Source organism: Pagrus major, chromosome 6 (assembly GCF_040436345.1).
Source record: "Pagrus major chromosome 6, Pma_NU_1.0".
Lineage (NCBI taxonomy): Eukaryota > Metazoa > Chordata > Actinopteri > Spariformes > Sparidae > Pagrus > Pagrus major.
In genome coordinates, this window is record NC_133220.1 from 19,611,179 (window position 1) to 19,620,489 (window position 9,311).

General features: G+C 42.8%; 1 pseudogene; it reads left to right on the forward strand.

Annotated features, from left to right (window-relative positions):
- Positions 1–3,038: 3,038 nt before the first annotated feature.
- Positions 3,039–7,637, forward strand: LOC140998342 (RNA-binding protein 15 pseudogene; annotated as a pseudogene).
- Positions 7,638–9,311: the final 1,674 nt, after the last annotated feature.

Below are 9,311 nucleotides of genomic sequence, written 5' to 3' on the forward strand. Positions count from 1 at the left end.
TTAAAGCAGGAACAAATTTCCCCCCTCATACTATCTTTACACACAATTTTAAACCCATTTTAATACTGGGTGGCAGATTGCCTTGCTGGGCCTGCACGGGGTCATGTGACAGCCTATAGAGGAATTTCACCAGATGGTCTCTCAAAGAGGGGCCAGTCCAGCTCGCAGGGTTGAGGGCAAAGCTCTCGTCCCCATTTTTTTGGGCAACATAATCCTTTTAAAATACCCCTGCAGCAAAGCACACTGTTTTTTTTTTGGGTTTTTTTTGACAAAGAATTGTTGGTGCAACAACTAACAGGGTCAGACCCGGTGAGACAATAAAGGGATACAGATTAAAAGTTATTGAGAGCAAAGAATTAGAATGAAAAAGAATTTAATGAAAAACAATAAAGTTAAATTGATGTTTGTCTCTGATACATTTTGATTTGTAAAGGTGAAAATAACATTTGTAATCCTGTTTGTAGTTTTATGGATCTCAACAAGCCAAGACATAAAAACAGAAATTAAAGGTGCACAAATTTTAATCAGAAGAGAAAGATCTTCATTGACTGATTTTTTTTATGCCAAAACAAAATAAATAAACAAACTCTCTTTGTTTTCATGACTGATTAAACTGAATAAACAAACTGACTTGGACAACACAGTTTCATGCTATTTTACTTTGTTTATATGTGGCGGACCCTGCCACCTTTCTAGCTTCAAACAGTGTTCTGGGACCTTGTTTTCCTCTGAGAACAGCTTGTTTATTCAGTTATGGAAAAAAATATTTCTGAGTTTGTATTATTACCTTATTAATATTCTAGATATTAAAAAAACTGGGTTTGAATTTCTTCTCCAAAACTACATAGTCTCCCTTTAAAAGAGAAATAAAGTGGTGCTAGAAGTTTATGTACTGTCAGCTTTTCTGTCCATAACTCATCACAGTGTAATAACTGGACGACCACCACCACTCCTCCTGCTGTCACACAGGCGGTAATCCTACGCGTGGGAGCGCCCTACATACATGCCTCAGCATTTTATTCCTGTCTATTATCAATAATAATAGAAAAGTCCACACGTCCTCAAGAACCCCACTGACTTCACAGACTGATGTAATGTGGATGATGGCTCAGGCTGTTATACAGCTTGGGTTGGTGCAGTGATTATAAGTAACGCTTTCAGGATTTGTGTACAGGAACAATAAGTACCGCATGAATAATGAATACATTTGATGTGTTTGTTGTTCTGTCTAAATGTCGATGATGTTTTGGTATTTGTTTGTGATGGAATTTCAGTGTTTGTGTTTGATAGAATATAAATACACAGAAAATAATCAGCACAAATGTATCAAAGTTTAATCTGTGATAATAAAATCTGTTTCATTTGTCGAACTGGGTTTGAATGATTTTAATTTATTTTGAAAGGCATTAGAGCACATAGGATATTTTGCATTTATATTTTCTGTATAATGGTTCCTACATGTTTTATGCTGAGTAGTAATACAGGACATTATCCATTACAGCTCCTCCTAGGAGACAGAATGGATATAAATAGAGACAGGATGGCTGAGTTTTCTAAGTGAACAGTTTCCCTCTTGGCAGCCACTGAGTCGACTTTCTCTTTACAGTCAATAATCAGGATACAAATGTTTTGTCAGTCTAGACAGTTGGTACTCTACCTTCCTGTTTCAGTGATGAACTGCAGCTGGTGTGGTTGTTAGGAGGATCCTCTCTGCCCCCTAGTGGTGAAATCTGGGTAAAATGTGTTTTTTCAGGAGTAGAGACACATATTCAGTATGAATCCTCTGTTTCATTTGTTACACACAGCCTGATCAGTTTTAAACACGGTTCGAACTTTTGTATTGTCATTGTAAAATAATCAGTGGGACAGATAAGACACCAAAAATATAAACACTGTGACATAACATAGCAACACCAACCACAGTAATTTATTTCTTTTGCATCTTTGCTGCTCAATAACACAAGTCTGGAAAATAGATCATAATAAGAATTACAATAAATACTTATAATGTACACTGAGAAAGGGTATACAGTATCCTTTCTTTGGTGATATTTTATCTGCAGCTCTCTACACGCAGGGATGTGAAGATTTCATCAGAATATGTTTGAGAAAATCTGATCTTATGGAAACGTATACAGCCTATAATCAATTCTAAAAAACACACACACAAAAAAATCACATCAAACTTTCATTTCTCTCTAGGAATATGAAACAAATATTTATCTGGTTTATATCAGGTTAAAATATGGGGTGACACTTCACTCATTGTGCTCAAGGGGACTCATCTTGAGCATTTCTGACCCTCTTACCAGAATCACTGTTTAAAAGTTGTTCTAAAAGCACAGTTTATGATATTTAATGTTGTTTTTCTACATCGCTTCACACAACTACTGTACAACTATGATTTCTGCACTTCAGTAAATGCACTTAGTTGCACTAGACCACTGTCCACAGCACTTTGTTTCATGCATCTTATTCTATCTGGTGCAGCTCTATCACAGTGCAGGTGGTCCATGACACGGTCTGCTGCACCTGCTATTTCAGGTGCATAAATGCAAACGGCTTGTTAAATCCTTGCTGTACATACTTTACACCCCTCCTCCACTTTAAATGAAATGTTGTTTTCCTGCCAGGGATTGCTCAATACACTATCAGTGTCCTCACTTCAAGGGCACACTAAAGCCGTCCTGTATAAATACTTAACTAGAACCATCTGTGTTACTCAAACTCTGTTGTGCTGCACCTAAATGTGGGTTAGATCAACCCATACTGTAACTATACATTTATATAAATCCACTCAAAACGAGTATTTGACTGGATCTGACTGCAGTAGATCATAATCAGTAGTTCTCTGTCATTTTCAAATCAGCCCCAGCCTTCAGGACTGTACTTTGACCCCACAGCAGAGCCGCACCCTTGTTTATAATAGGCGAGCGGCCTTCCTGTTCACACGAGTGACAACCCGCTCAGCCAATCATCGTCTTCGACAGGGCGAAGGCGGAACTTCCGGTACAGTAAGGCAAGTAGTAGTCCAACATGGCGGTTGTGTCGCTCGCTTGAGAGTGTAGTGGAAACCGCGGATAAGTTGAGATAGTTTAGGTATATATCAGTGGCAGATACACAGTATATTAGCACAGATTAGTGTGTGGAGACTGCAGACATCGGCTGTTGGAAATGAAGGGGAAAGAGCGATCTCCGGTGAAGAAACGCTCCCGGGCGCCGGATGATAGCAGAGACCGAGGAGGAAGCCACTCGAGCGGCAAGAAGACCGGAGCGCTGTCGACGACTGGAAGCAACAACGGCAACGGGTCTGCTCAAAGGAGAAGTTTACACAGCGATAAAAGAGACATGAGGGATTCAGAAGGACACAATTCATCCAGTCGAGCCGGAAGCGGCTACGACTACGGAGTAATCCCGGTGAGCAAGCCGTATGGTGGCGCTGACATCGCCGCGGAAACATCCAGGTCCGGTTCACGCAGCGACCCTCGGCCTCCGTCAAACCAAGAAAGTGAGTACAAGACTCTCAAAATAAGTGAACTGGGCTCCCAGCTGAACGACGAGGATATAGAGGACGGACTGTTTCATGAGTTTAAGAGGTTTGGGGACGTGAGTGTTAAAATTAGTCGAGAGAACGACGCCAGGGTGGCGTTTGTGAACTTCAGGAGGCCCGATGACGCCCGGGCGGCCAAACACGCCCGCGGGAAGCTCGTACTGTACGACCGGCCTCTGAAAATTGAGACCGTGTACATGAACAGACGAAGGAGCCGCTCCCCTGTTGCAAAAGACAATTTTCCCTCAGGACAGAGACATCTGCACTCCCAGAGATCCCTCTCTCCCACTGGTTTGGGGTACAGAGACTACCGGTTACAGCAGCTGGCTCTGGGCCGTCTCCCCCCTCCTCCTCCTCCTCCCCCACCACCCCACATAAGAGACCTGGAGAGAGACAGAGAGTTTTCTATGTATGATGCCAGGAATAGACCCCCGTTCATCCCTGAATGTGCTGTTTACCGTGATGAGGACCTAATGAGCCCTGAGGATGACCAGAGGGCAAACAGGACGTTGTTTCTGGGCAATCTGGACGTCAGCGTGACAGAGAGTGACCTGAGGAGGGCCTTTGACAGGTTTGGGGTGATAACAGAGGTGGACATAAAGCGGGCAGTGAGAGGCCAGAGCAACACCTATGGATTCATCAAGTTTGAGAATCTCGACATGGCTCATCGTGCCAAAGTGGCGATGGCGGGGAAAGTGGTGGGCCACAACCCGATTAAAATCGGTTATGGCAAACCTACGCCCTCCACCAGGCTGTGGGTGGGGGGCCTTGGACCCTGGGTTCCTCTTGCTGCACTTGCCAAGGAGTTTGACCGCTTTGGCACCATCAGGACTATAGACTACAGGAAAGGTGAGGCGTGGGCTTACATCCAGTACGAGAGTTTGGACGCTGCTCAGGCTGCTTGCATTAACATGAGAGGTTTCCCGCTCGGAGGCCCTGACAGGAGACTCAGAGTGGACTTTGCAGAGGCAGATCATCGCTACCAGCAGCAGCAGTACATGCAGCTCCCTCTCCCCCTGCCACACTACGACTTAGTTCCTGAGCCCTTTGCCCACCGCCTGACTGACTCAGTGAGAGTGAGAGAGCGGTCCCCTCCACTTCCTGCTCGCTTCAGAGACAGAGACCTGTACTCCAGCGCCGAGTGGTCCGGCGTGGGTGTCCATGACAGGATGCGAGGGGCAGGCTTCGACCCCATTGATCGTCTGGAGAGGCGTTCCCGTGAGACCTGGTCAGTAGAGCGTGAGTTCCAAAGCCGAGATCTTAGCCGCAAAAGGCGATTGGATGAGCGGCTGGATCACTCACCTGACATCAGTGACTATGTTGTGCGCCGACATGGCAACTCATTAGAGCGCAGCCCTGGAGGGAGCAGCAGAGATGGGGGACGCTACAGTGACCCTGAACGTCTCCCTCGCTCTGGCAGAACGTCCCCCACCAGAGAGCGGCAGGACCCAGGCTTTGCAGACAAGAGAAGAAAAACACTGAGCCCAGCTGAGCCTATCTCCAACTCTGAGAAGGACCGCAAACGCAAAGCCAGTGACTTATCTAAGAGCCCAGCCAAAAAGGAGGATCGCTTGGGACACCCTCCCTCCTCCTCTTCCTCCAAGTCTGGCCAGCAGTCTAAGTCGACACCTGGAGGCCAGAAGTTGAGTCAGGTCTGGCAGGGCGTCCTCCTGCTGAAGAATAGCAGCTTCCCCACATCACTGCACCTGCTGGAGGGGGACATGGCGGTGGCCGCCAGCCTGCTAGTGGAGGGCCCCACAGGGGGTCAGGTGAACCAGCTAAAGATCAGCCAGCGCCTGCGTCTGGACCAGCCCAAGTTGGATGAGGTCTCTCGTCGCATCAAGGCAGCCGGCTCCAGCGGATACGCCATCCTCCTCGCGGTGCCAGGGAAGTCTGACGACGGCGGTGTCCAGGATCCCAACAACTCCACAGAGAGGCCACTGAAGAACCTGGTGTCCTACCTTAAGCAGAAGGAGGCGGCCGGCATCATCAGCCTCCCTGTGGGGGGCGGCCGTGACAAGGACCACGGAGGAGTCCTTCACGCTTTCCCCCCGTGTGAGTTCTCGCAGCAGTTCTTGGATGCCTCTGCCAAAGCTTTTGCCAAATCAGAGGATGACTACATGTTGATGGTCATTATCAGAGGAGCATCATGAAAAAAAAATATAAATGTCTCTTGTTACACTCATGAACTGTTACACTGTGAGTTGTAAAGCCAGGGAGAAGTAATGATAACAAGGCAGAGTAACAGCTTGCTCCTTGTTCATCCTGTTGAAGGTTTATAGAAATGAAAATCACATCTAATTGAATACATTTTGGTAAATTGACTGATTTGATTAACAATACATGTGACTTCTGCTATCAGTAATCGGATACATGTACATTACTTGAAGGGTACTCTGCTTAAAGCAAATCAGAGCAAGCTACAGTTCTGTGAATCAATACTATATGTTGCCTTATCTCATTTCAAAAGATCTCTATGTCCTTTCATACAATGCCTGCCTATAAGAAAAAATAATTTAAGATCAGAAACAAAGTATTTAGCCTTCATTTTTATCTGTACTCAGCATAGATTTAACTGGTCATGTTTGTTGTACTGTAATGTTTGTACAGCCAGCTTATGATAGAATTAAATCAAACTCTTGTACATAGCAAATTCTCTTGATTAAGGAAATATATCTATTTGCTCCAAAGCTTTACCCATCGCTCATTAATAGGCATACTCCAGATGTGAGTCTGTATAAGTTTCTGCTGACTGAGTAAACATTTTGAGTACTTACTAATTCAAATTTCATTATGACAACTTTTCTATTTTCGTCCCTATGGCCAGTTCTGCTTAAATATCAAGACATTTTGTGTACTTTTACTTTTGGATATGTTAAAAAACAAACGTGAGCCTTAAGGGTTACAGTTAAATACATTATATTAATATCAATACTCCTTTCTGAGCCACATCTGGAGGTTATGTGACTTTACGTGGTGAAATGCAGTTTTGCTTGTCTGTTTTTCAGCACTGGTACGTTTATGCAGGGGTGGACACAAGCAGCAAGCTCCCGTACATTATAATGCAGTTTAATACAACAACCAAACAGAGAATACAGCCTTTATAAAGATAATTCTGTTTAGTTTTTGTTGAAATGATGTTAGAGAGGAGACTTTGAGCTCTGTATCGAACTTATGTTATGACCAAATATTTAGAGCTGATTGTTTTCATAATTGTTTTAGCATTTCTTTTCTTGATTAATCGATTGAATATTTGGTCTATAAAACAACAGAAAATGGTGACAAATATCCATATTTACCAAAAGCATTTCATGTGCTATGATGCAGTTGCAATTTACACATTTAAGAAGCTGCAACCATCAAATTTTTCGCAGCTTTGCTTGAAAATTGACTTATTTCTTGATTAATGAATTATCAGTATTTGCTGCTTTTCAAATATCTGTCAGTTGTCAAATCATTTCAGTTCTAAACATTATCACCATCAAGTTGAATAAGCTCCTCTTAGCCAAAACAAAAATTACATTCAGGATTGCTTTTGTGTTCGTCCCTTTTATATTGTACTTTTATTGGCATCATATTTAATTTGGTTAAACAGTAATTGGTTGATTCAATGATTAACTTTTCTTATGCCATAATTCACTAAGTACAATAACTACCCCAACAAAGCATGTACTGTTAAAAGAAGATGATGTAACCTATAAATTAAGAGTTGTATGTATGCCGTGCTCATCTCTAATAACTGATCAGGAGTCTACAACTAGAAAATATTGTTGTGCTATCAACGGACTGTGATAAAACCCTCTGAATGAATCGGAGGAGAGAAGGCCACTTCCCACTGGCCTCACGCCTTCCTCTGAAAGGACTGTTAATTATGTTTTTCATGCTTTTGATTTGAGTTTCTGTGTTTCAAATGGAGAAAAGATTTGTATACTCAGGATATCTGGAGAGAGAAATGGAGAACATCAGTGCTCATGGGCCTAAGAAGTATACCTGTCAGAAAAAAAAACGCAAAGTGCAACACGCACTTGATTTTGTCTCAATAAATTTACTCTTTCGTGGGAAACACAAGTGCCTCGGAAGACAACTTTTGTGACCTTTTCTGTTCTTGGAATTGTCTATCAAACTATCACTTTGACAGCAGGAGACTTCCCAGCAGAGAGGAGAGGAAGTGTGAGAGTCAGCCTCTCAGTTCTGTGTTTTCATTCTGTTGATCATCATTGTGTTGAATGACCTTTGTGACCTTCATTCAGATTGAAATTTGGCCATACTAGAATACTTTTTTCAGTCCGTCTGCAAAGGCAAATCTAGAGTCACTGTGTCTCTTCAGATGTGTGGCTTATTCCACAGTCATCTCTGGCCTGTATGACTGGAGGTGTGGCTGAGATCCAGCAGTGTTCATCCTTCTGGTTGGCCGAGGTTGTCTCCATCTCGACAGCCTGACTGCGGAGGCTCAGCAGCGTTTAAAGGCCTCCCCTGGTCTTCTCTCTCATCAGACTCCAGCAGTGTTGGTTCGGCGCCTGCAGCAGCTGGAGAAGGAGAGAAGTGTGTGTGTAGTTGCTTATTGGTCTTGCATTGGAGTTTTGAATGAAGATCTCTGCTAGGGCCAAACTTCAATCGGTCTCGTCCTGTGTCGGAGAAGAGGTCGAGACAGTGTCTGCTATATTTTCCATAAAATGGGAAGGAAACGCAACAACAGGAGAGAAAAGAATCCTAATCATTAGTTGATGTGTTCATCTGATTTACACACTTTTAAAAAAAGATTCTGTGCCAAACTGAATATGAAAGAAAATGAAGAGTTTCCTGCAATCAGTGCAGCAGGATGTGTATCATCAAGATGGTGCTGCTCCAGACAAAAAGACCTCAGGACCCGAGGAGCTTCCCTGGGTGTCCACACGGTGCCACGGCTGGGATTCAAGCTTTCCTGGAGCTGTGAGGTGTAACAGTGTCACCCTGCACAGCTGCACCTGCTCCTGTTCCACAGGTAAAGTCTTCAGATGGCCTAAACTACTGATCTTGGTACGTATTCCAATGTTTAAGACTGCTACAAACATACTAGGCCCAATTTTAAAAGCTAATTAGAGGGTGAAAATTAACAAAAAATACAAAAATCCAATGTCACTGAACCAAATTCCAAACTAATGCATACAATTCCCAGTTAATGTTGAGACAGTCTGAGATGTAGATTTGAAAAAATAAAACAAAATTTATGTAAGTTCATCCAAAAAGACTTTACATCAGCATGGGGTGAGAAGATGATGACAGAATTTTAATTTTTCTGTGAACTTCTCCTTTAAATATCCTCCGAGTATCTTTCAGTCAGTGCTGGTGAGGGTTTGCTTACTGTTCCTGCCGTTCCTTTTTGCTGATACAACTTCCTTCTTTGTTACATTTCATCATGATGTTGACACTTTTCTCTTTGTCAATTCACTCAGTAACTCATCTCAACAATAAAATGAGTTTTAGTGGTAGAGGAAGTAACTCAGGTCAATTCATGGATCACACCAACAAATGATAATTTATAGTAACAATAGTAATGCATTCTGTGTTTATATACTTTTAGCGCTTTTCATAGTACTCAGACACCTTACATAGTTTGAGAGCAAAACAACATCCTGAAAACAAAAGTGAAAAACAATCACAGATTAAAAGCAGTTGGAGAAGGGTGCGTTTTGATTAGTGATTTAAATTTAATCAAAGATTATTTGTACTTTGCAAAAGGTTTCAAATGAGTCATTTCAAATGTAAAATTAAGCAAATCTCA